We start from the raw sequence: 26,161 nt of genomic DNA, 5'->3' as shown, positions 1-26,161 counted from the left end.
GGTGGTAACTGGTTTCAAGAGAAGCGTGAGCAAGCTTTGTAGATGAGTTCATGACGCGTCTTGCGTTTCTGCATTCTGAAAGCCTATGTAAAAATAATAAAGATGCACGTCCGTGAATATGCCTGTCGCCTACGTCATAGCACTGAGTATATTCTTCGTGTAGATCGGTGTGGGAATGTCCAGTGTGTATATTTGTACAGATGTGCTTCCCGTTGTCTAGGTCGTCATGGCATCTCTAACGACGTGTAGATTTTAGTCTAGTTGGTCCGTGCCGCAGGTGTCGGCATGGCCAGTGCGGGCTGCTGGGCAGGCAGATGGACACATCCGTATGTTCCTGTACCAGGGTATCTGGTCGTCTGGTAAATGGATAAACTCTTCTCGTGGCGGGTGTCTGGGTCGTGACCCTTTAGGCCAAGCGCGAGAGGTGAAGGACGGGAGCCTGGTCTTCCATTCTCCCACTTCATTGCGGTTCTGTTCTGGATGAGTTGCAGAGGAAGCAGGGCGGAAACAGGGAGGTTGAGGAAGAGGCTCTTGCAGTAGTCCAGCCTGGAGAGAACTAGGGCTCCGGAGACAGTGAGCGTCTGAGAAAAAGTGAGAAACGGTAGAATGCCTCTAAGGAGGTGTAGGTGATAGTTATACTTTTCTGAAATGTCAGAAATGTGAGGGGAGAAGGAGAGAGTGGAGTCAAAGAGGACCCCAAGGGTTTTGGCCCCACAGGTGGGGGTAGGTGTAGGGCCAAGGGAGGCCCGCCAGAGTGAGTGGAGGAAAGCATCAGCAGGGAAACCCAATGTGAACAATCCCAGTTTAACTGGCATTGAGCTGTGTTAATTAGTCCGAGTTCTAATGAAATTGAATAGCCCAGTGCAAAGAAATAAAAACTAAAGGTGTTAACACTGCACTTATAAATCTTGATAGTTAGCAATAGGAGTATCATTAAGACATGGAAGGAGTTATTAAAGGGGCCCCAATGGCGACACTAAAGAAAGATGATGAAATTGTGTTGAAACAAGGATGAAAAAGTAAAATGAAAATTGTGCTTCAAACCACAAAAGGGGAACATGTTGGAGCTTATGCCATTTTATTCCAGGTCCGTGAACATACCTGAGCCTCACATGGTGCAGAATGGGCAATCATCATTGGGGTTATAATGTCAGAGCTGCAGCCTAGCCACAGCCTAGCTAGGGAGGTTTAGTTGCCCGAGACCTGGAATGCAGATCATATGAATGTTGAGTCTCATCAGATGTAAAGGAAATCTTCTGAAGAAGAGGTATGCTATGCCTCATGAGTGGGCCGAGCAGCATTACATCAAGCTTTAATGGTCGTGTGAAGTCATGGACCAAGGATGTATGGTTAGGAAGTCCATTGTTAGTGTGACAGGCTAAATGTATCATATTAACTTCACTGTATGAGTTTAATTATATAAACCCTGATAAAATGAGGTTTCTCAGCTATGGCCAACCATTTTGGGATGGAACTATGATGCTGATTTCCAATTTGTTTTTGTACTAACCATCTTGAATTAATTAATACAAATGTATAAAACACACTTGTATTGTAACAACAAGGTTTCTCATCAGGCCTACAGCAGATTTGATAGGAAACCCCAATAAAAAACGCAGATGAGCGGAATGTCATGTGAATGGACGCTGCATGAAAAAACGCAGATGAGCGGAATGTCATGTGAATGGACGCTGCATGATAAATGAAACAAGAGTCCTAAAATCTGCATATGTAGTTTGTACATCTTATGATGGAGTAGAAATCACACAAAAGGGGGAAACATTTGGCACAGGTAGCTGATCTGGTTGCACTTTATTCATACCTAGAGAGTGTTTCTGTAAATGCTGAAGGACAAAATGACACACCTTGTAAGAAAGGTCAGTGCACAGAAAGTTCATCATAGATAATTCTTTGTGTCCTGTGTAAACCAATCCAATGGAAAGTTCACCTCGTTGAGGCCCAACAAAAGAAAACAACAAGATCCTGACTTTCTCTTGTTGCAAAGGTTCAGGGCCCCTCCCAATAATCCTTGGGGTGAACTCTCTGTCTCTGTCTCTATCTCAATTGGTGTTCTTCAAGTGTGCAATGTTTACTGTCTTAACCTTCACCTTCCTGGTGAAATACTTTAGTAAGGTTCACTGTTTGCCAGCATCTGGAAATTAGTGATCTTAGGAATTAGGCTAGAGGCCCAATGCCTCACACACTTTATTGGCTAGTTGACCAGGAAGATGAGGGGTTCTTCTGGCAATGATATGAGTAATGTCTGACTCAAAGGCAATTTCCCCCTCTGTCCACTCTTGCCAGGACACTGGCCCTCATTACGAGGTTTGCGGAATGGGTTTACTGGCACTGGTAATGGTGCCGGTGCCGGTAAACCTATTCCGCCCTATTACGAGGTCTCCTCGTGGGACCCGCAATTTGTGCCTGGTAAAACCAGGCGTCCTTACCAGGGCCGCGAGGAGACCAGGGAGCTAACAACGGGCCCGTTATAAATGGGCCCCTTTGTCAGCTCCTTCCCCATTCCCATTGAGCCCTATGGGGGCTCGAATGGGAATGGGGATAGACCGGGTCCGGGTCCTTCGGACGAGGTATTACCGGGTCCACCAAGGTTGGGATGGCCCGGTAAATCCTCATTTGAGGAACCCGAGCCGGGTATGCGGTAAGGAGACAACCATGCCGCTAAATGCAGCATGGTTACCTCCAACCTCGTAATGAGGGCCACTGTGATGTTCTCTTTCCTCAAGAAGTTCCATTTTGTATTTAAACACTCTTCCGTTCTTTCGTGAACTCATTCACAGCCTCATCACTTTGCCAAATGCTGAAACGTATTCCCCTCCACCACAATGGTCAATAGATATGTGAATTGCATGGAGCACCTTACCCGCGTCTGTGCCTTTTCGGTCTCCACTATTTAATCTTCCACTAGGTTTACCACCTCCAAGGAGTATGTCTCCTATCCTCGGTTGTACATACCTCCCTTCTCTATATTTAGTTATCTTTTGTCCCCTCTTCTTTGAGATATATTGGCAACTCATATTCTCACACCTGTCCCTACTATTGCTCTCTCACCACCTCTTCCTGTTGTTCACTCACCCCAATCTCATGTTCTCTTTTCATTCCCTCCTGTTGCTCTGTCACCACGTCCTCCTGCTCTTCTCTCACATTTTCATCCTGTTCTCTCATCACCCCCTCCGGTTGTTCTCTCACCTCCTCCTACTGTTCTCTCATCACCTCCTCCTGTTGTTCTCTCACCTCCTCCTACCGTTCTCTCATCACCTTCTCCTGTTGTTCTCTCATGACCTCCTCCTGTTGTTCTCTCACCTCCTCCTACTGTTATCTCATCACCTCCTCCTGTTGTTCTCTCACCTCCTCCTACTGTTCTCTCATCACCTCCTCCTGTTGTTCTCTCACCTCCTCCTACTGTTCTCTCATCACCTCCTCCTGTTGTGCTCTCACCTCCTCCTACTGTTCTCTCATCACCTCCTCCTGTTGTTCTCTCATCACCTCCTCCTATTGTTCTCTCACCTCCTCCTATTGTTCTCTCACCTCCTCCTACTGTTCTCTCATCACCTCCTCCTGTTGTTCTCTCACCTCCTCCTATTGTTCTCTCATCACCTCCTCCTGTTGTTCTCTCACCTCGTGTTGTTCTCTCACCTCCTCCTGTTGTTCTCTCATCACCTCCTCGTGTTGTTCTCTCACCTCCTCCTACTGTTCTCTCATCACCTCCTCCTGTTGTTCTCTCATCACCTCCTCCTGTTGATCTCTCATCCCCTCCTCCTGTTGTTCTCTAACCTCCTCCTGTTGTTCGCTCATCACCTCCTCCTGTTGTTCTCTCACCACCTCCTCCTGTTGTTCTATCATCTCCTCCTACTGTTCTCTCATCACCTCCTCCTGTTGTTCTCTCATCACTTCCTCCTGTTGTTCTCTCACCTCCTCCTGTTGTTCTCTCACCTCCTCCTGTTGTTCTCTCACCTCCTCCTACTGTTCTCTCATCACCTCCTCCGGTTGGTCTCTCACCTCCTCCTAATGTTCTCTCATCACCTCCTCCTGTTGTTCTCTCACCTCCTCCTAATGTTCTCTCATCACCTCCTCCTGTTGTTCTCTCACCTCCTCCTTCTGTTCTCTCATCACCTCCTCCTGTTGTTCTCTCACCACCTCCTCTTGTTGTTCTCTCACATCCTCCTACTGTTCTCTCATCACCTCCTCCTGTTGTTCTCTCATCACCTCCTCCTGTTGTTCTCTCACCTCCTCCTGTTGTTCTCTCACCTTCTCCTACTGTTCTCTCATCACCTCCTCTGGTTGTTCTCTCACCTCCTCCTAATGTTCTCTCATCACCTCCTCCTGTTCTCTCATCACCTCCTCCTGTTGTTCTCTCACCTCCTCCTGTTGTTCTCTCACCTCCTCCTACTGTTCTCTCAGCACTTCCTCCTGCTGGTCCGGGTCCAACTGTTCTTTTACCACCTCATTGTTATCTTTCACTGCTTCCTCTTCTTGTGCTCGCATATTTTCGTCCTATTATCACCCCTTTTGTTCCGTTATTACAGCCTCCTGTTGTTTACCAAACTCTCCTGTGATAACTCTTCTCTCCCTTTCTCTCCATCTACACCTTCCTCTATTGTGTTCAGGGTTGTATGTGTCGGTGTTGCCAGGTGCAATTGTGCCAAACCTATGGTAGGAAGTTTCTAAGTGTGTTAGTGTGTGGACTTTACTGTCTGCAACAGGTGGGAGGATGACCGTGACACCTTAGCAGTAGAATTTATTTATTGTACAAGAAAGTTATCTCCTCACAATTGTGTGCTCGTTGTCCTATTGTGTCTTAGTAACATTACTTACACCTTAAATTGTATGTTATCTTTGTCTCGTTATATTTTGTATTAGACTTGGAATATTTCATCATAGCCCAAGGAAGCAGACATTCAATTGTGTCACTTCTGTGACATTCTATGAAAGTTACATTCAATTGCTGTGCATAGCCAAATAACCTTTGGCACATGCATATAACTGTTTCGCCAATTAATTGGCTCTGTCAAGGCTAGAATTTCAAGTTAATAATGTTTACAGCGATGTCTATTTTACAACGTTGGTGTATTTGACCCAGTGTGTCTGCTACTTTCTGCTTGAACAACGAAAGACAACAAGCGCACAATTGTGGGGAGAATAACTTTCTTGCACTCTATTGTTCCCAGTCAACTCCTCCCCACTCAGCCATCTTCTCTTTCTCTCTTGTAACTACCTCCTCTCTTTCTCTCCAGTCTCGTTCAAACCATCTTCCTCCTCTCCACTGTTATTGCCACCAGCCACCACTCATTCACTCCTTTGATCTCTTCAGGCTCCCATACCCCCTTGTTTAGGCCTGCACTTTATATAGGCCCAAGGACCATCCCTGGGAATACTGTTCATTGATTCGGTTTTGGTGTGTGTGATTGGCTGGATCTCACATCATGAATCTGTTTGAATGGATATTTGGCACTTTACTGACCCCACTCTGTTAATTCAGGATCGGCTGTCAGGGCCTTAATAATGGACGGACGCCATTTTGGATCTAGAAAATGTGCATGCGTTTGGGGCAGTCATTGCTGTAGCGCCAAACATTCTGCTATTCCTCCCTCTTCCGTGTCAATGTTCAGTATGTACATTTGTTCAATGTATGGAAGTTTGCAAGCACTTTGCTTCTTTCTCCCTCACTGCTTTCAATGTTCTCCACACTGAAAACCTGCAAGCATGATTCCTCTGGCATTCTGGCGTGTGAAGACCAAGATCTCTCTGGTGGACTGTGGAACACAGGGTAGCTTTATAATTGAGGGGACTAGGCTGTCTTTAGGGCCCAGTGACTTTTCAGTAAACGGTCTTCCCTTTGAAACAAAGGCATTGCCAAAATGTTTATATGTTTGGATTTATTTGAAGAACAGGGGTGTCAATTCCAATCAGACATGACTTATAATTACAGCATAGTCACAACTGGTGGAGGCATTGCGCTGCATGTTAGCACAGAGATGAGAAGAAGTGATGTGCCAGGTTATGATGGTGTGAACAAAGTGGGACATAGACCAGGAGAACAGAAACGTGTAACTTACAAAGGTAAAATGAGGCTAGGCTCGCAAGCGTTTCAAAAAAGAGGATACATTACACTGGTATGTAGCATTGAAGAGAGTGGTGGGTTCAGGTATAGCGCATGTGGCAAGAGCAGGGAGCTCCCACTTTGGCAAGTATGTGATGTTTAAGCCAAGCTTTGGGAGGATAGCTTAGCGGCAACGTGCTCGCCTTGGAAGCAAGACGCCACGGAGCAACACAGGTTCGATCCCCAGGTCCGCGCTTAGAAACCTCTGGGTATTAAGCGTGTTATAAATAACCAATCATATCATATATCGTAAGCTTTGAAGAGACCCATATTTTGGAAACACCCCTGAATTCTGTGTATTCAAACAGCCTCATAAAGCCTCATCTGATACCATCAAAGGTCTTCATAGTAAGTAAACGAACACCCTGAAGTCAGATAAGTACAAAATACGTGTTCCAGAACAACTGAAGATTCAAAGTTGATGTGTTGAAAATGCTTGCTATTTGCTGAAACATGGCATGCTCCACCGAACACAGCATAGCACAGTGCACGGCTATCTTCCATTGAGCAGACCAGTTGCTTTTACATGGCATGCTCCGCCCAGTCTGCATAGTACAGTGCAGGGCCTTCTTCCATTGAGCCGACCAGTTGCTTTTACATGGCATGCTCCGCCCAGTTCTGCATAGTACAGTGCAGGGCCTTCTTCCATTGAGCCGACCAGTAGCTTTCACATGGCATGCTCCGCCCAGTTCTGCATAGTACAGTGCAGGGCCTTCTTCCATTGAGCCGACCAGTAGCTTTCACATGGAATGCTCCGCCCAGTTCTGCATAGTACAGTGCACTGCCATCTTCCATTGAGCCGACCAGTAGCTTTCACATGGCATGCTCCGCCCAGTTCTGCATAGCACAGTGCGCGGCCATCTTCCATTGAGCCGACCAGTAGCTTTCACATGGCATGCTCCGCCCAGTACAGCATAGCACAGTGCGCGGCTATCTTCCATTGAGCCGACCAGTAGCTTTCACATGGCATGCTCCGCCCAGTACAGCATAGCACAGTGCACGGCTATCTTCCATTGAGCTGACCAGTAGCTTTCACTGTGCCACATTACGAGGTTAGCAGTGTTACCACTGCATTACCACTGCATTACCACCCTGCCGAACTATGGGTTTGGAGGTAAGGTGGAGGAAAAGCACCCCATGGAATGCTGCAGGTAATTCCTCCACTTGAACACAAAAAAGGCGAAATCGGCAAAATTACCACCTGCAAAAATTCTGCCAAAATCCCCATGGAAGCCAATGGATTCCAATAAATGGCAACTCACACCACCTACTACCACTTGTAATCTGGCGGTTATTTCGCCAGACCATGTAGTGGTAACAGCTAATTCCTTTGGTGGTATTCCGGCATATTTACTGCCGAAATACCAGCAACCTTGTAATGAGGCCCACTCTGCCAGTCTGCTTAACGTTGATTACCGAACCAGAATTCAGTGCACAGGAGTCACCCTACTCACACGGTGCCACAGCATTGTCTGCATAGGGTCAGAAAACAACACAGCGACCCAATGTAACCTGAATACGTCAGTAAATATTCATCTGCGATTCCTGCGCAGACTTTCTCTCGATTGCGAGGACTTTCCGCTCAATTAGTCGCGCTCCCTGGCGCTCTAGAAATATTCTTTCGCCAGACGCTTTGATGAGTTCTGAGAGGCCGATCCTCCCTGGGCTCAGCGTTCTGCTGTTTCCGCACTAAGCCTTTGCTGTTCTTGCATTCACATCTCTAATGGCGCTCATTACTATAAAAACTATTTTCAAAGTAAGCAGAAAGTTTGAGTTTGTTTGTTTTCACCTTTTTCTTCGAAATGTGCTTGGGAGGTCAGGGAATACGTGTTGGTATTTTTGGTGGAGAATGGAAACGAGGAAATTAAGTATTGCGGAGGCTTGAAGCATTTATCTTCATTTTAAGAAGGTAATTTGGGGCCATGTGTAGGCTTCTCTGTAGAATCAAGTCTTTTCTCTCTCTCTCCTCTCTCTATATATCTTACTCTCCTTCCTTCCTTCCTTCCTTCCTTCCTTCCTTCCTTCCTTCCTTCCTTCCTTCCTTCCTTCCTTCCTTCCTTCCTTCCTTCCTTCCTTCCTTCCTTCCTTCCTTCCTTCCTCCCTGCCCTCTCTCTCTTTCTCCCTCTCCCTCTTTCTCCCTCTCCCGCTCACTCTCTCCCCATTTACACATTATATGTAGATATTGGTTTCTTCTTTTCTGTCACTGTAATTTAAAACGTCAGCAACACAACTATTATAAATACAAAATGGAAGTATATGGGCCTCATTCTGAGTAGGGCGGTAAAGGTTAACGGTCACCGGTAACGAGACCGGTGCCGTTAAACTCTTACTGCCCTACTACGAGTTCCCTTTGTGCGTCCTTCCTTACCGCCTGCTTTTAGCAGGCGTTAAGGACGGGACCCGCAAAGGGATTCTGCGGTCAATAACGGTACCGTAATTTACGGTACCGTTATTGCCACCTTCCTATTTGAGCCCCATGGAGAGCCCTATGGAGGCTCAAATGGTAATGGGGAATGGCCCTGGTGACTGAGGAATTACCGGTCCCTCTGACCTCGGAATGGACCGGTAATTACTCCATTCACCAGGCCGGACTTTGGACGAGTTCGGAGGCAGCCATGCCGCAAATAGCGGCGTGGTTACCTCCGAACTCAGAATGAGGCCCTATGTATATATTGTTTCTAGAACGTATAGCAAGTAGTACAGATGTTTTCAGCAACATGGCTGCCTCCAAACCTGGGTCCGGTCTGGCAGAATGGGGCCTTACTGGGATATTCCGACCCTTGCGGACCTGGTAAGTCCCCATTCCGAAAACCCTTCCCCATTCGAGCCCCCTCAATGGGAATGGGGAAGGAGCTAATAACGGGCCCGCAAATTGCGGACCCGTTATTAGCTCCCTGGTCCCTTAACAGGTCCCGCTAAGGGCGGCTGGTAAAACCAGCCGGCCCTAGTGGGACCCGCTAAGGGACCTCGGAATGCGGCAGTAGGGGGTTAACGGCACTGGCATCCTTACTGGTGCCATTAACCCCCTACCGCCGTACTCGTAATGACCCCCATTTTTTTTTGGCATTTGGTGATGCACGATTTTGCCTAATATCAGTGTCTAACAGCCATCCGTCCCTACCCGCTCTTCCCGTTCAATTTTCCCAAAAGAACCTACTTCAATGACCTCTTTGTCATTCATTAGAGTCCAGGATTACTGAACACTGCAGTGGTAGGCCCTTGTAACAGTTGAAAACTAGTGTACACTTCTGCATCCATTTTCCGTTCTGTAACATTACATCCTGGTACTCGTATAGTTCATGAATTCGTGTGTTCTAGGGGACTCCTTTTCCCCATTCCTCCGGGCGCTGTGTTTATTTGAGGCCATTTTAATGAGGCTCGGTGCCGTGCCTGCATTCTCTGCATGAGAGAGTTGAGGTATTGTTGCAAACCAAATGCTTGGTTTGCGAAACGTTATGGCTAACAAAAAATATCCAATCCTGTACTAGTGATGATGATGATGACTGGAACTGAGTCATAGTAAGCGGGCGCATCCCACAACGAAAGTGGCTTCAACACACTGGTGTTCTTTCGAAGGTTACATTACACAAGTCTGTTTGTGAGACAATGAAAACCCTGTTTAACACAAGAGTTTCCTTGTTGTGGAAACAGAGCTGCTAAATATATGGTCAGTTAGTCACATGCCCTTTTCAATATACAATAAAATCACTCATGTCCTGCCATACATTTGCCAAGTTTTTAGGTTGTTGAGTAAACAATGGATTGCATATCATCCTTAATTGATGTTTTACATGCGAATCCTCCAGATAGAAATGACATGATTTGCAGGTGAGATTGGATCCCTGTGTGAAATAGAAGAATGTAAGCACTTCTAAACAACATGAGCAACATTTGGGAAGGCATGGCCTACTAGTTTGTCTTCATGTCTGCGGGGGCAAAGCCTAATTATCACATTGGCAGGGATTATCCTTTCACCCCACAACCAACACATTACAGTTTAGTGAACATGCATCCAGCAACAGTCACAACAGATTCATTTTAATCAACACTCATTACACTGAATACATTGTGGGTTTCATCAGAATACAGAGGTAGACGAACATTTCCATACACTTACTATGCATGTCACCACGTGTTAAGACATGGCTACATGTTGAATTGTGGCTGAAGTCCTTCCTGTTGTAGGTCCTTTTTGCAACACACTGAAGCGATGAAGTTCTAATTGATACTGAATCTCTAAGCAAAAGTCATTCCCTCTTTTGTGTTTTGTCGCAGAATTGTTTAGATGCACATGGGACAACATTGCTGTTTGCTCATAGAGAAGTCAATTATGACTGATGCCCAAGTCCAGCTTTAAAGTCAACTTTGCATTGATTGTTGCGAAAAGGCCAAGATGCAGCGTAGTGACAACACAGGGAGAATATGCACATACACACATGCTGCAAAATTCAACTGTGTGGGTGCCCCCAGAGATCTTGGGAGACAGCTACATGTGCCACTGCAGGTGGCCGAAGCTGAACGCAAAATGTGAATTGCCCTCTAGGGACTGCTTCCATGTTGAGAACGCTTTCTCGCCGCTGTGAGTAATTGATGACCATTCAACGATTAGAGGACACAAACCTTTATATCATGGCCCTGTGAGCTGCACGGGAGGTAGGAAGGCTTAGTCCCCACCTCTTCCTCTTGCAAGTTGGCAATGTGACTATTTCAATTCAACATGCTGACAGCATTATTGAAAATCACGTTGGTCTGCATCTTGCAACCTATGCTGTGGTGTCATCGATCAATGCATGTGTGCCTGGGAGTGGCCTTTTTCTTTATGAATTGGGCTCACACACTGGGTACTACCTGGGTGAGCTGTGAAAGGTGTGATGATTCATAAATATGTTGCCATTCTGCCTGGGGGGGTCATCTTTCCATGAGTCCAGGGAGGTGAGGCCACTGCCCGATAGTCCCCCCTTTGGGTGGTATAATGCGGGAGGATCTCATGGGGAGGGACGTTCCACCTGAAGAGAATGACTGACACCTGGGTAGAATTAGGCACAATATCCTCAACTTAAACTTCCCAAGCCCTTTACGACCTTTTAACCAAGCTCCACATTCTAGCACTTCTAGCTGCTACTGTAGCATAATACCAATGACTGACTCCAGTACTAAAATGAAGAAGAATATCTTGGAGGTAAGTAAGGTTCTGACACAAAGAGGATGCACAGATGCAGGAAGAACACTCTCGTAAACTCAGAGGAGCGTTCTAGCTTCCCAGAAAGAAACATACCTGTACAGACGTTAAAAACCAAATAGGTACTTGACACTATATCAAGCCGTCCCCAGAGCAACAGCATTTGTGGAAACTGTTTGATGCAGGAGATTCAAAGGGTTGGAGACCAGGACGCTGTCAGACGAGGAGATGCGTCTCTAGCGGGTCAGACACTAGACCCTGCAAGAAGCTGGCGAGGCAGTAGCATGGCCTCCAGGAAGAGGTGGACCATGCGGTCTGTAACAGGTGCCGATACTGCCAGGAGCCAAAGGCTGCGAGGATGCTGCAGCAAACCTAAATTGGTCGGTAGCCACGAAAGATCAATAAAAGGCAAGTGCAAACCCAGGAGAGACCAGAGCCTGGCAGGAAGATCCCAGAAGGTAAAGGAGAGAGCGGGCCAACCGGTGGAGGCACAAGAGGGTCTCGTCGACCGATCAATGGCACAATGGGGAACGGGGGCCAGGATAAGTCCCCGAAAAATTGTATGAGTGAATCTGCATTAGAAAACATTTCCTCATGTCAATGATAGTCCCAAAACCCCTGACCACAAAAGAAGGGTCAAAGACCCCAATGTGAGAAAGTGTGACTTTTTCATTCAAGGATGTCTTCATCGTGTTGGTGGTAGCCCCAAGGCCACTAACTGCCAGAAAAGGGTTGAACACCCCAATGATACGAATACGAGTCAGTACTTGGCAGGGAAGTGAACCAAGTGTGCCAATTTAAAGAAGAAGTAAAAGAAAAAACAGAATCTGGGACCCAACACCAGAACGAGATATGAGTCATCTTGCTTGTGGCAGTATTTGGCAGGGAAGTAGACCAAGTGGGCCAGGTCAAATAAGAGGTCACACCAAAATTGGGTGTTGCAGGTGTGAAGCCTGATGGAAAGAAGAGCAGGTCAAAGGAATCATTGTCCCCTGATTGTGGTGAACTGAGAGAAAGATACCGGGAGAAGATAATCATTCTGCTGGTAGCCTGTACTGGCAGTACATTTCAATATAGCCTGGGGAAGGAAGTGATTCTCCCAGGCATCTGAAACCAGATGTAAAAAAAAGGGAGATGTGTTCCTGACCCACCAAGAGGAAGTAGAAAGTGCTTGGGACTCTACTATCAGGGGATGTGAGCTGTTCCTCCTGATAACATGTGAGAAGCATTGCTTGGAAGGAACATTGCCATTATGGGATGGGATCTATTCTTCCTGACAATGTGTGAGATACTAGACTGTTTTGAACTGAATAGATGTGTTACAACAAGCCAAGAGATTCAACCCAGGAGAAGCGAGTCATTCTCCTGTGATCAGCCAGGAGGATACTGCTTTAGTTATAGTTTAGTGTGAGGGTCAGAAGATAGGTTTTCTTGACAGAGGACGGTGGACTTTTTTAGGTTAACAGTCATCTTGAAAGTGACCTCTTCACACATTCCCTCATCATGTCATATTTAGCGTCAACATGACAAGACAGCTTTGGAAAACACTTCAGCATAGTAATATATTTACACTTTTAAATGAAAGATAAAGACAGGACACCCGCCCTTTTCAACAGATAACATATAACAACATGATGATTCAGTAGTCCTTACAGGCCCCCAAGGAGCTTTGAGGAGAAAATAATCCCCCTATTAAATTCCCAAGAATTTCAGAGATCAAATGGTGTAGTCACCTTCCAGAAGACATGCACTAGCTTTCTATCAATTAAGGCTAGTGAAGAAATCAAACATTAATGTTCCTTCAGTAGATCTCAGAAACAGACATAGTTTGGGGATTATGCTTTAATTTCATTACCATTCCATTTCTTCCATGGACCCTACATCACTTTACTTCAGAGGAGATGTTGTCTTGTGGCTAAATCCTCTTCCTTGGATTTTAGAACTGCAATCATGTTCTCCCAATTTTCTCTTATTGTAAGGTTTCAGTCAACCAATCTATGCCCCAGTTTCCCTAAAATGGGCAGTGCTTAGAAGTAATCAAATCCCCAGTTCCTAACAGTCAGGTTGCCCTTCGTGTGCTCCTAGATTTATCGGCTTCATCCAACCTTGTTGATTTTAGTACTTTATAGAGTTCAGACCACCACTCTCTTTTCTTAAATGGTGGCTGACTGGTTATTATCTATTTTATTGGGTAGATCAGCAAGAGTCTTTCAGAAATCTTTTATGGCCTCCTCTAATGAGTTTCTTTGTGGTGTGCCACAGGGGTCTTGCCTGTCACCTACTATTTTTAGGATACTTAGGAAGCCTTTGCTTGAGCTTTTAGGTGACCAGAATATTTTATAAACAAATTATGCCGATGATACACAGATCTTGATTCAGTGCACTGGCGACTGCTCCATAGAAACCTCACGAGTTGATGCCAATTTTTTATTTGATCCAAGGATTATTGGCTAGACCTGTACAACTGTCTAGCCAAAAGTGATGCTAAGACAGAGCTCTTGGTTGCTGGTCTCCTGGCAAAAACTCTCTCGGCTTCCTGAACTGTACAAAAAATGTACTGCTGCCAATTGTTGTATCGCAGTCCTTACCAAGCTTAAAACCTTAGGTGTAATTTTTGACTCTACATTGTCCATGATGGATCAAGTAAATACAGTCAATCTATCTTCAAATTATTACCTAACGTTGCTTTGCCATATTAGGCTTTTTATTAGCACAGAGAACTGGGCTGTTCTTGCTTGTTCCGTAATTGTTGCGAACATTGACTACTGCAGCAGTCTCCTTGTTGGCACTGCTTAGAAGAATATAGTAAAGCTAAAAGTGTTACAGAATAGTGCATTAAGAATAGTTTCACATCTCAATAGAAGAGCACACAATACACCTGCACGTAAGGCTGCAAATGAGCATTTGAATTTCAAGATTCTCTCCATTACTCATGAATGTATGTTTGGCAAAAGTCCACTGTGTTTCAAAAGCAGGCTGCAGATGAAGCAACCTAGTCGCATGCTAAGATCTAATCAGGGTAACCCGCTCACTGGGCGCGTGTGAAACTGGAGAGGGCAGGCAAGTGTTCCTTTGATTTTATTGCTCCATCACTCTGGAACAAGTTGTCCTATATGCTCAGATTGGATTATTCGCTCATTTCTTTTAAGATAACTCTTAAGACATTATTTTTTACTTGATGTTTTTAGCACTGTCCTGGTAATCCTTTTGTCCTGCTAATTTTATTGCTTGTTTTATTGGTTTTACTCTTTTATGATTTTTGTTATCTAATGTTTTTTTTTTTGGTATTGTTTTTTATTGTGCTTATGTGAATTGTGCTTAACTTTTTCATCTTATGCATTTTAGGGTTTGTTATTTGGTGCATTGCAAGATCTTACACATAATAAAATGGGAAACTGCATTTAGAGTAGTGTGGCCTTATGGAGTTGCTTATGAGATAGATTAAATATACTAAAAGTTACCCTATCTGCGAGGTCCTGTGAACAAGGTCTCGGAAGGATAGCTCAGAGGGAACGTGCTTGCCTTGGTGGCACGACGACACGGAGCAACACAGGTTCGATCCTCTGGTCCGTGCTTAGAAACCTCTAGGAATTAAGCGCGTTATGAATAACCTATCATATCATATCATACACTTCCATGTTCATAAGATCATTATTTTGCTTGAATTTTGCGTGCTCCATGATGGAAGCTTTGACGTTTTCCATTAGCCAGGGGAAAGGACTTTGACACTGTAGACAGGCTGTTCCTGTTTAGCCATTCAACGGTTCAATGTTGACAGAAAGGGCTAGATATATCACATTCAGACCCTTGTCATATCAGCATTTTGGCTAATGCAAAAGTCCCTATCATGTTGGTGAATTTTAAAAACCATTCATTGGAGAACGAGGGCCATAGCCACATGAAACAATTCTAGGATCCTACCTATTATGCCTCCAGCAGTGAGGCCCCGTGTACCCATATCTGGACAATTCTGTAAAAAGCTAAATCTTTCTGAACTGATAGAAGCAACTTAGAAATGGCTTCATTGGGAGCCAAAACACAGCATTGACCCTCTCCTATATTTGAGGCATTTGAATACCAAGATGGGAGCTTGGCGAGATGGACCACTAAATATGTCGATCTAAGGAGAGCAGTTCAAGCCACAATCCTGAAACATGATCTGGCGTATGAAGCCATGAAAGGCCAAACATGGAAGAAATATGTTGGAAAGAGATTTTGGTCTCAAGGTTAAACATACCAAAGGTTATCCCCTCTTATTTGCCTGCTCTCTAGAAGCTTTTCTATTAATGCCTCTGAAAGATGGTTCTTCCTTCCTGGAAGACTGAGTAACGAGGAAGCTCGAGACTATAACCCCTGATGTAACCCTTGGAAGACTTATTCTACAAGAGATGAAGGAACTGAAACAGCTTTAATAGGACACATCTGAGATGGAAAGGGATCTACCAAGACGTATCAAAATAATACACTTCAGTATCTGAATACATTAATAGCCAAATAACAGACAGTGGGCAAAATATGTACTCTGTCAGACTCACAAGCTGAAGATCCTAGGACTATAGGACTATGAGAACCAGATATTGACATACCAACCATGGACCTAAAAAACACGTTATTGGTTAATAAATCAATTTCTGTGAGGGAATTTTCTTTACAGAGAACACTTCCTTTCATAATTAATGACATGAGATGAAGCAAGCTCTGAAAAGAGCTAGCAATTGACTTAATCAACAGGATCTGGCCCTGGTTTCAATTACATCAGTTAGGTATTGATCAACAATTGAGCATTTGCTAAAGGAACCTATGCATAAAAGTGCATGTGTGTTACAGCCGAAGGACAATTAGCAAAGACATGCAAAATAAACCTAGGGGTGAAACAAGGGTGTTTATTTGCATATTTAACATCACTATCGATGAGTCACAAGAAAAAGCAAATATAGACAAACACGTATTACTTCACTATGCTGTGCCAATGATTTGGCTGTCACTGCCAGGATGGAAGTAGGTTTAAAATATATATATATATATATATATATATATATATATATATATATATATATATATATATATATATATATATATATATATATATATATGTTATGGATTCCACTGAACAAGGAACTGAGGGACCATTGTTGTTACATGTGAAATTACATCATATTTTTGAATATATGGAGATCACCCTTTTACTGAGAACTTGTCTTGTAATACAAGTATCTTATGCAATATCTTAGGCTGAAGCTGCCGTTCGTGTTCTATTGGGATTTAGAAAGAACATACAGAATCACCTTTCTGGAGCTCAGAATGCAGACCGTCCAAACGGAAACAGAAACTATTCGAACTTTTGGAGCCAGGGTCTGGGGCTTGGACTGTCAAGTTACCTCTGTGGGCACTGTAAAGAGGACATTTTGGAATATCATGCTACAACTAGTCCTGGAGGCACAATTCTGCCCTTTTATGATATGATAGGTTATGTATAACGTGCTAAAAGCCCAGAGGTTTCTAAGCGCGGACCCAGGGTTCGAACCTGTGTTGCTCTGTGTTGTCTTGTTTCTAAGGCGAGCACGTTGCTGCTGAGCTATCCTCCCGAGACATTTGGATGTAGAAGTGGAATGCTAAACAGTGATCCAGGAAATAGGAATCCCTCGGCTGCATTAGGCCATCAAAAGAGCCCGTTCATCTTCATCCCACCTGATTGTTGCTACTAAGAAGTTATAGTCCCCTCATGTAGGAGCTTCAGCAGTGCAGACTGTAATGAATGAGGATTTTCATGTTCCTCACATGAGGACCTATGTGCTCATGGTCGGACACACCGACCCAAGCAGCTACCAGTTCCCCTGCCTTCTGAGCAAGCCCAAGCACCTCATGCCCTTGATGCATGCTAAAACAGCAGGGCCTTGTTCCCACCAGCACTACTGCTACTGTTGGTTGTTGCTGGTGGTAGTATTCACACTGAAATATGAAAGAATGAAACATGCCATGAAATGGATGTTGATAGGAAAAAATTCTAAAATAAGCTAGACATAGAACACGTATGTGTGGCCTGCTGCCTGTTTAAAATACCAGTCAAATGCCAAGCCCGAAAATGACAAACAGTTTTGCCTTTGGAATGATGAAATAACCATGCAGCCGAAACTGGCATGAGGTCAAAGCAACTCCTGGCATGTGTTTTGCTTTCTTTATAGATGATCAGAGGAGTGTAGCTTGTTAGCACATCCAGGAGGGTTTTTGTTAAGACAAACAAACCCTATTATCCACCCCTGTTAAGGTCAACATTAAACCCTTAGAGTGGGATTGGTGCAACAACACCATGAACATAAGGAATTTTAAGAATGGTAAGGAATGCGATACAAATCCCTCTGTGGCAAATGATTTACCACCGTTTTTGTTGAGATTTCCTTGTAGTCACCCACGCATATTATGTTTGCATTTTAGATTAACTTCCTTAGGTACATTGAAAACCTATGGCCCAATACGAAAAATTCCTTTTTACAAACATGCATAAGCATGCATATCAAACAGCATAGAAGCATATGCCCTCATCTTTTCTGTAAGGGCTTGACAGGCTGACGAGCGATGTTATAGAGGGTCGCCAAGAGCAGTGCCGGAGGTTGAGCTTCATTTTAAACCTTCCACTCATTCTCTCTTTTGTGTTGCTATGGTCATCAGAACAAAAGAGAACGCAACACATCTAGAGCAAGCATCAAGGAAGCCATAGTTACTCACACGATGATGAGAGTTCCCTGGGCATCACACTTCATCAAAAACTCCTTTACAGAAAAGCTAGAGTTGTTGGATTATTCCTGCAATTCTAATTACCTTGATGTCATGCCTGTGTCTGGTGGTAGTGTTCTAGTCACAAGACTGCATGTTACTGACAAGGTACGCAGTGTAGAGGCAATTGTTAGCATCTAGGGTAAAGGACTGGCCTCTTCTGAAATCACTGGCCAGATCGGCTATATGGAGGCAAATAGAAGTTGCCAGCACTAGGTAAACCTTTGGCCCTACTGCATACACTACTGGCCTTTGTAAAATATGCTCTAAATTCCGGATACAAATGTGCACAGATTCATCAGTAAATAATAATGTATTGTCTTGCACTTAAGCTCGCAGTTTGTTAGCATCCTAAAATATGAACATGTTTATATGATCATGTTTTATGTGCCTGGGCGTTTAATGTATTGTTTGTATTCTACTTTTACCCTTTTTACCTTTTTGTATATACTTTGCAATACTGTAACATGGCAGCTCTCATTTCAATTGCTTGTATTGACATGTATGCACTGTACTGACATGTTTCTTATCCTCTGTATGCAACCTTAGCTTAAGTATCCTTGTACCTGCTGCGCCCGGCTACCCCTGGGTTTTTTGCGCATTATCAAATATTAAACATATGCATAAATATTTGTGTTTCATTGATGACATGTTTTAACTGTACCTAGCCTTGACTTTTAGCTTGTCTAATGTGGCTAGAATGAGGTATCATTTAAGGACCAATATTGTACTTTTTTGTTATCTTTGCATTTGTGAGAGTATCGTAACCTTTTGTTATGTAACTGTCCTTTGTGGATTTTTAATCCAAATAAATATTAAGCCATGGATACATGAAATAGACAGTACATAGCAATGTTCATCAATATATGTAATAGTTGTTCATATGTGAATTAAATGTAAGTTTGAATTAGCTGTATGAGGTGTTATTAAATATCTTTCAAACAGAAAGAGGAACCCAATACGTGGGGATAATATCCGGTGCTACAAACTGTATGAACACAAAAAATCCCCTCACTGAAGGGCATGTGCAAGGGAGGTATAATGTCAGATTGCACTAGTACGTGTAATTACCTACACTGTAAGAAAGTCTAACAATATATCTTTATTAATATTTCATGAACAAACATTGTTTCTTTTTTTAAAAATAAGGCTTAAGGGATAGCCACATATTATCATAAAAACAATGTAAATGTGAACGAATAACCAGCACCACACCCAGTGACACAGTGCTACACCATTACACTAGTCAAAGACAAGACTTGCTGAGACTTTGTTACATAAGGCAGTATTTCCAAGCCCCTAATGTTTAACTGTTCTTTAAACAACCCAACATGTTTCTGTTCTTATCATTGTGAACATTCTTCAGGCAAATAATCGTCAATACAATCTATTAATGAAATCAATGCTTGAAACTTGGTAGAGTCTCTGGTTTGTTTGACACCCGTAGCCTGTCTACCCTTCGAAGCTCACTCAGATGAGCATCCAGTATGGGTGTATAATACAAATCCAAAGTGCATGAAATGACCAGCGGACACAACTTCAATGAGAAGGAAGCTTCTGAAATGCAAATTGTTTAGAATAGGGGTGAAGGGTGCACTTTGCTGTGACTATTTGCTAAACCAATTGTCATGGCCTGTTAGTGCTGAGTGCAGCCGGTAGCCTCATGTTCCTATAAAGGACCGGGAGGAGCGTGACTACAATATAAAAGGTCGCTCCAGGGGTTCACCCTGTGTCAAGGCGGTAGCCCAGAGAAAATCTACTACGATACTGAACCCGTGCGGTTCATATTGCTTATGCCTGAAGTGCAGTTGCTCTTGTTTGTCCTTCTGACCTGCAATTATTTTTTAAAGGAAATAATACTCTTCAATGAAATACTAATAAACATATATTTTATACTTTTTTACAGTGTAGGTCATTTACACATACTAGTGGCATCTGATATCATACCTCCCTTTGCACATAACCTTCAGTGTTGTGATTAAATCAACATAGACCTTAGACTGCAATACTTTGGTAATGAACCTGTACTACATACTCTCATTAGTTTAGCTATTTGAACTAGAAGTGATTTTTAAAAAAATGTGAAAGAATGACATACGTGCATGTGTCACGGCACAACATGTTCTTCTTCTGTTCTGCACAATCCAGTTGTTGCACAATATTTTCTTGCTGAGTCCTACTTTTCTATAACTTTTGGCATTATTAAAAACAGCGTCAAACGAATTATTCGGATTAATGCAGAAAGATGGTTCGGGGCTGTGAGTGTTGCTTTGCATTAGAAGCCATCGTGCGTGCCTTTTCCTCATTGTTTAAGGCATGCGTGGAGCCTATATTAAAGATATGTAACATGGTTTTGTTTTAGTTAGAATAAAACCTTTATCAACCGGCTGCAGCTTGCTCCGACATCACTCAGGCTCAACTACAGGGATTCAAGGCTGGCGGCTTAAAAGCTGGGCGGAAACGGAGACATTCCAGGAATCACGCCAGCAAAGACAGACACCAGGAGCAGTGTGAAGAATCCTATTAGCGGACAGTAAAACTTCCTTCAATCTGTAATGCAGGATATGCTGAGAGGGTTGTTTTTAAATTTATGTATCCTCCGCTCCAAACGTCCGTTTCCTGACTGTCAGTTCCACGATTTTTCACTGAGCATTCTTGTTAAAACAAGCCAATTCCATTTTAGAGGGCAGTTTAAAGTCCTTCCCAAACATCTCTGGCAGCCCTGAGATTGTGAACAGCACGCCTAATATTTCAAGGTGTTTTCTTTTTAAGCAATGCTTTATAAAAACTGAAGAAAAAAAAACTGCAAGCTACACAGTCTAGGTAGTGTTTTAGTTAGTCAAAGCTGGTACAAAAATACAGGAAATGCGCACACAGAGTAGGACTATGCACAGTAGAGTGAAGAGGCTGCCTTCGATGGCACAGTAACCAAGCAGTGATGATAAAAACATCACAATCCTCATGAGAGGCACCAACAATAATAGCCAGAATGCTAACTCTTAAAGAGTGACAGCAACCTTTTCATTTTTAAATTTCCCTGCAGGGGCACCAGTGCCCTTCCCTTTCCTCCTGTTCCCTTTCTTTACCACTCCACACCCACAACCACAACCACCACACATCCCCTCCATGCCACCACTCCTAAATGTAAAATGCAATAAACAACCGCAAATACCACAACTATTGACTTAAACAATGCTTGGTATTATTAGTACAAGCACCAATCAAGAACAACAATAATGTTCACGTGTAGGCCAACCAAGATAGGCTCTCTCAAAGCCGATTTAGTGGGATACGAAGATTCAAATACCAGCAATGACATTTCTCAAATACTCTCCTATTCGTGTGTGAACATGTCTGGATGTGAGATCTTTCATTTGTAACTACAGTACATGACAACAACTGGTTAGCGGGAAGTAGGAGATAATTAACACCCTATTTATTTCAAAGAACGATTACTATAATTTTATATGATACCAATTAAGTCTTTTCATGCGTTAATCACAGGGGTCAAGAGAGAGCATTCATTTTAATTAATACAGAGTGTGAATGATTCAAAGGAATGTGATGATTACTTGTAGGTCTTACTATTTACATTCTGTCAGGCCACATCTATAGTGAAAAGATAATATGTCCCAGAGAATGCCACATTGTCTCTCAGTAATTAGAGTTACACAACAAAAAAAATAACATCATTTCAACCACTCACATGATTACAAAAGCATTCCTTCATTTCCCCCTTCCTCGTGCAATACCTTTATTATCATGGGTGAGTCATCTGGAACATGTACTTGTGTAAACCTGCATTTTTTTCTTTGCATTAAAACATATTCTTTATGCTTCCAATAGCCCTTCATTATAGGGGTGTGCCATGAGACCCTTTACACCTATAAGGTGTAAAGGGTACTGTCTTCTGAGACGGATGTGAGCGTAATTATGAAGGACCCTTCTACACAAACTACCTTGATGATGCTGGCTGAGAGAAGGATGCTTAGTCTGATGTCCAGCACCTGCAGGCACAGCACTGACAGGCATATTCACACCCCTAGTGGCAACAGACACCTGGTGCAATGCAGGCAACACACATCTGCACAATGGCCCTCATTACGACCCTGGCGGAGTGGGTTTACGCCAGCGGTATTCGCGGCGGACCCTTCCGCCCTACTACGAGTTCCCGTAGCGCCATGGAGCGGTTTCCGCCTGGTTTTTCCGGGCGGAGAAATCCATGGCGCTACGGGACCTTGTTGTTATACCCTATGGGGCAAAAATGGGAATGGGGAAGGGTAAAATGGGGAATGGGGATTTACCGCCCCGCCAAGGTCGGAATGGGGCGGTAAATCCGCCAACCCCCATGGCGGTATCGGCAGCTTTCCGCCGTGCTCCATGGTGCATATTGCAGCACGATCTCCGCCAGGGTCGTAATGAGGGCCAATATGTTGTAGGAATGCCATACACTGCTGCCAACGTCCCACCACAGGTTAATACAGTTGAGCCACTTCACAAGAGGATACAGGTACGTGGCCTTTGAGCAATATGTATTTAATCTGACACATGAGTGTCACCATTGGACTGGGAATCAGAAAGCACACAAAGGAAAATAAGCTATTGAGAGAAACCCGGAGCCTCAAACATACAAGGAGACATAGACACTCGTGGAGAACTTGATCTGCATAGGTGGGGATTTCACACATTCCTGTAATGCACACCAATGAGCACCGCATACAACAGAAAGTGGTGCCTCAGAGGGCAGTAGATCTTGTTATTCATCCAGTGGTATCTGTACCATCTCCCTCGTCCTATGTCCATACCACCTTCACAGGGCCTATCTACGGCACGCTTCCACACATGCTGCAAACATTTCAATGAAAAAGAGGGCAGCAAAAGAGTGGGTTTGGTTCCTTATCACAGAAAGAAGCCCGATGAGTCACATGAGGATTTTGATGAGGAAACACAAGACCTCTCAGGTAAATTAAATGTACTGAAAGAGAGATTAAAGACATAGGGCCTCATTACACGGATGGCGGTAAGGGTTTACCGGTACCGGTAAATCCTTACCGCCTTACAACGAGGTCCCTTTGCGGGTTGGGGAATTTAACGCCTGCTTTTTTCAGGCGTTAAAATCCAACCCGCAAAGGGACCAGTGGAGCTAATTATGGTACCGCAATTTGCGGTACCGTAATTAGCGCCTTCCCCATTCCCATAGAGCCCTATGGGGCAAAAATGGGAATGGGGAAGGGCAATGGTGGAAGGGGGAATTACCGCCCCGCCAACCTTGGATAGGTGACGGTATTTTACCGGCATGAACGCCATGGTTCACCGCCATCCGTGTAATGAGGCCCATAATAACATACGTCAGGACTAACCTGCTCCTTGAGACTATGCAACCACACTTCAGAAGGGGTGTACGTCAGGCAATTACCAAGCACATGATCACTGGTCTTCCATCATCCAGCATACCAGAGGTGTACTGATTAAGAAATGTAAGGGGCTAGATGGAATTTGCTCCATTAGAAACGCAGCCACATTAAAGATGGACTGTATACTAGCATCCTTCTGAAAGAAGACGTGTTTAGCAAAACTTGATGCAGCTCCTCCGTTCTGGTGGATCGAAGAGCTGAGGACTCTCCATGAGATTGCATGCATCCAACACCTTTGTTGTCAGACTCTCCACTTATGCAACCAATAACCCCTAAAAGCGTATTTAAATGTGATCTGGAGCAGCATGAGATGGGTTTTTATACAGAGAGACGTATAATGATGAATAAGCATGTTCAGCTTCTTTCAGAAATGACTTGCACTCATTACAATCAGTAGACACAGCACCATCTGCTACAGTGGCCACCAGAAGACATGTCTGGTTACATTTTCTCAAATGTGGCAGCTCTCAGAAGACATTACCACACTGCCTACCATTCCCCGGGCAGACGTTTGTTTGGGCTTGGTTGGGTGACTCTCTGAAACAAGCAGCAGAGCATAGAAAATCATTCATTGAAATATAACTTCATCCACCCATTTCCATTGCCATGGAAAAGGGCAGCAGAGTGCAAGCTGAGTTTCCAAAGACAGCCTTCTTCCAGTTGGCCAAGTCTTCATCGAGGGATAGCAGCAGAGAGAGAGTGGTGGTTCAATTTCAAATCCATATACAGTGGTGCCAAAATAACTGCCACAATGTTGCTGGACGTATGATGGGGCTACCTCCAGGCCATCCAAGTCCTCTCCTTTCTGGAAATAAAACTCTGTACTGGACTCAGGGATTTCTATGTTCATTGAGGGGCATCAATTTCAGTTTGCTGGGTATTGGGCACTATGCTTGGGGTCTAAAGGGTTCACATGTGTAGTATTTGCTCCATTCCTAGCACAATCGTCAGTCCTCAAAGATACTGTCAAGGCATCATGCCTGTTAAAAGGAATCGAAGGTGTTATCTGAAAAGGTGGCACATTAGTCAAATCTTTTGGAGGAGGTGGTCATTGTCACTACCAACTCTGGATTCTCCCATTCAGAATCAAAATCGCCCAAGGGTATTTAAGCAAAAACTGGATCTTCCAGTCAGAGTTTTACTCTTGGTAGGGATCCAACTCCACCATTATCTGTACGAATGGCTAATACAAACACATACACCCAATCTGACGGCACTGTATGGTCAATGGATATGCACATTACTGACCAATCATGCATAGATTAAGACAGTAAATCACATCAGGAACCACGTATGTGTTGGAAGCATTTGCAGCATTATTCTATTCGATCCAGGGGAGATTATTCCTTGCAACTCAGAGACCAACCTCAAACCTAAGTCTTGATTGTGGACACTGGGCCATATATTGCAAGATACCATGAGACAATGTCATCAAGTTCAGGGAAGATGGCAACCTATGTATTCATGGTGGCATGAGAACAAATACCCCTAAAACAATGTGTTCTCCTCAAACACTTGTCCCAAGATTCAGTGAAATCCATAACTTTAATACCAATTCCACAATATTTGAAATCTGCTCTCTAATGGTGGATACGTGGACACCTGTTCAAGGTAATTTAGTTGTACCCAACAGCTTGAATTGTCATCACAACCATTGGCAGCATGAGACATTGGAATGTAATTCATGGATAAATGGAACGTCAGGGTTTATGGAATAGAATACAGCCATGGATGTGCTCCGCTTCAAGGGAGAAGAAAGCAATCTTTCTAGTACTTAACCATTTAGAAATGTGCTTGATCAATTCCCATATCCGGATCCAGATGGACCATTTATTTGCCAAGACGTATTGCAGCAGACAGGTGGATACTAAGGTGCCATCTATATCTGTAATGGTCACACATTCGGGACATGGGCAGGATCCTCGATAGAGCTTTATACTCTGGGAAAGGAAGAAAATACTGGCAATGTACTGGGCAGACACTTTCCATCCTCTCACTCAACATGAAAGTGCCATCATCACTGTATCTTTGCTTGTCAAGTGCAACATTTGCCAGGATAGAATATGCAATGGGTCTACCCGAATGATGATTCCCTTCCAATGTAGATCATGTGTTATTAAGGATCTCAGAAACTGGATAACAACTGTTCCTGCTTTCAGTGAGTAGATAGTTCAACATAGGTTAAGAGACACGTGGTTCAGTAGGGTGCACTGGCTGAAAAAGGGATTTGGGATGTGGCACTAGGCTCTTCTCCTGTGAGTTTCCTGTCCTAACCTTGGAGTTAAGTATTACTGCTCAATAACCCCAACTCCAAAGGAACGAGTCTGAATTCTCGATGGGGCCCTAAATGTCGACTGACTAACTCACTCAGGGACTTCCTACTTAGCACAAATCTGCCAACTGCGTTAATTCTAATAGGGCGGTGCAAATTTGCCGTTGGGGCTTCAAGACCTCTACCTCTCTACTACTCTCCTCGTCCCTCTACTCTCCTCTATCCTACCAACTCCACCCACCGTCTCTCTCACACTATCTCTCTCTCTCGCTCCCTCTCCCCCACACAGCTATACACCTCCCTCCCCACTTCCTACACTACCCTACACGTCTGGTACCACTTTCTCTCAAATACCTCCCCTTTGCTTAGCTCCACCACCAACTCTCAACACCTTGCTCCTCTGTCCA

General features: G+C 43.9%; 1 protein-coding gene and 1 pseudogene across 4 annotated transcripts in view; both read right to left on the bottom strand.

Moving 5' to 3' along the window:
* TENM1 (teneurin transmembrane protein 1) overlaps positions 1-26,161 on the bottom strand; it is a 2,006,416-nt gene that overhangs the window by 916,913 nt on the left and 1,063,342 nt on the right. The window lies entirely within an intron of this gene.
* LOC138481586 (golgin subfamily A member 6-like protein 22) lies at positions 3,055-4,503 on the bottom strand (annotated as a pseudogene).

The sequence above is a fragment of the Ambystoma mexicanum genome, chromosome 5p (genome assembly GCF_040938575.1).
Source record: "Ambystoma mexicanum isolate Mex_15411 chromosome 5p, UKY_AmexF1_1, whole genome shotgun sequence".
Classification (NCBI taxonomy): domain Eukaryota; kingdom Metazoa; phylum Chordata; class Amphibia; order Caudata; family Ambystomatidae; genus Ambystoma; species Ambystoma mexicanum.
Note: the sequence above shows the minus strand (reverse complement) of the source record. Positions and strands in the feature narration are given on the sequence as shown.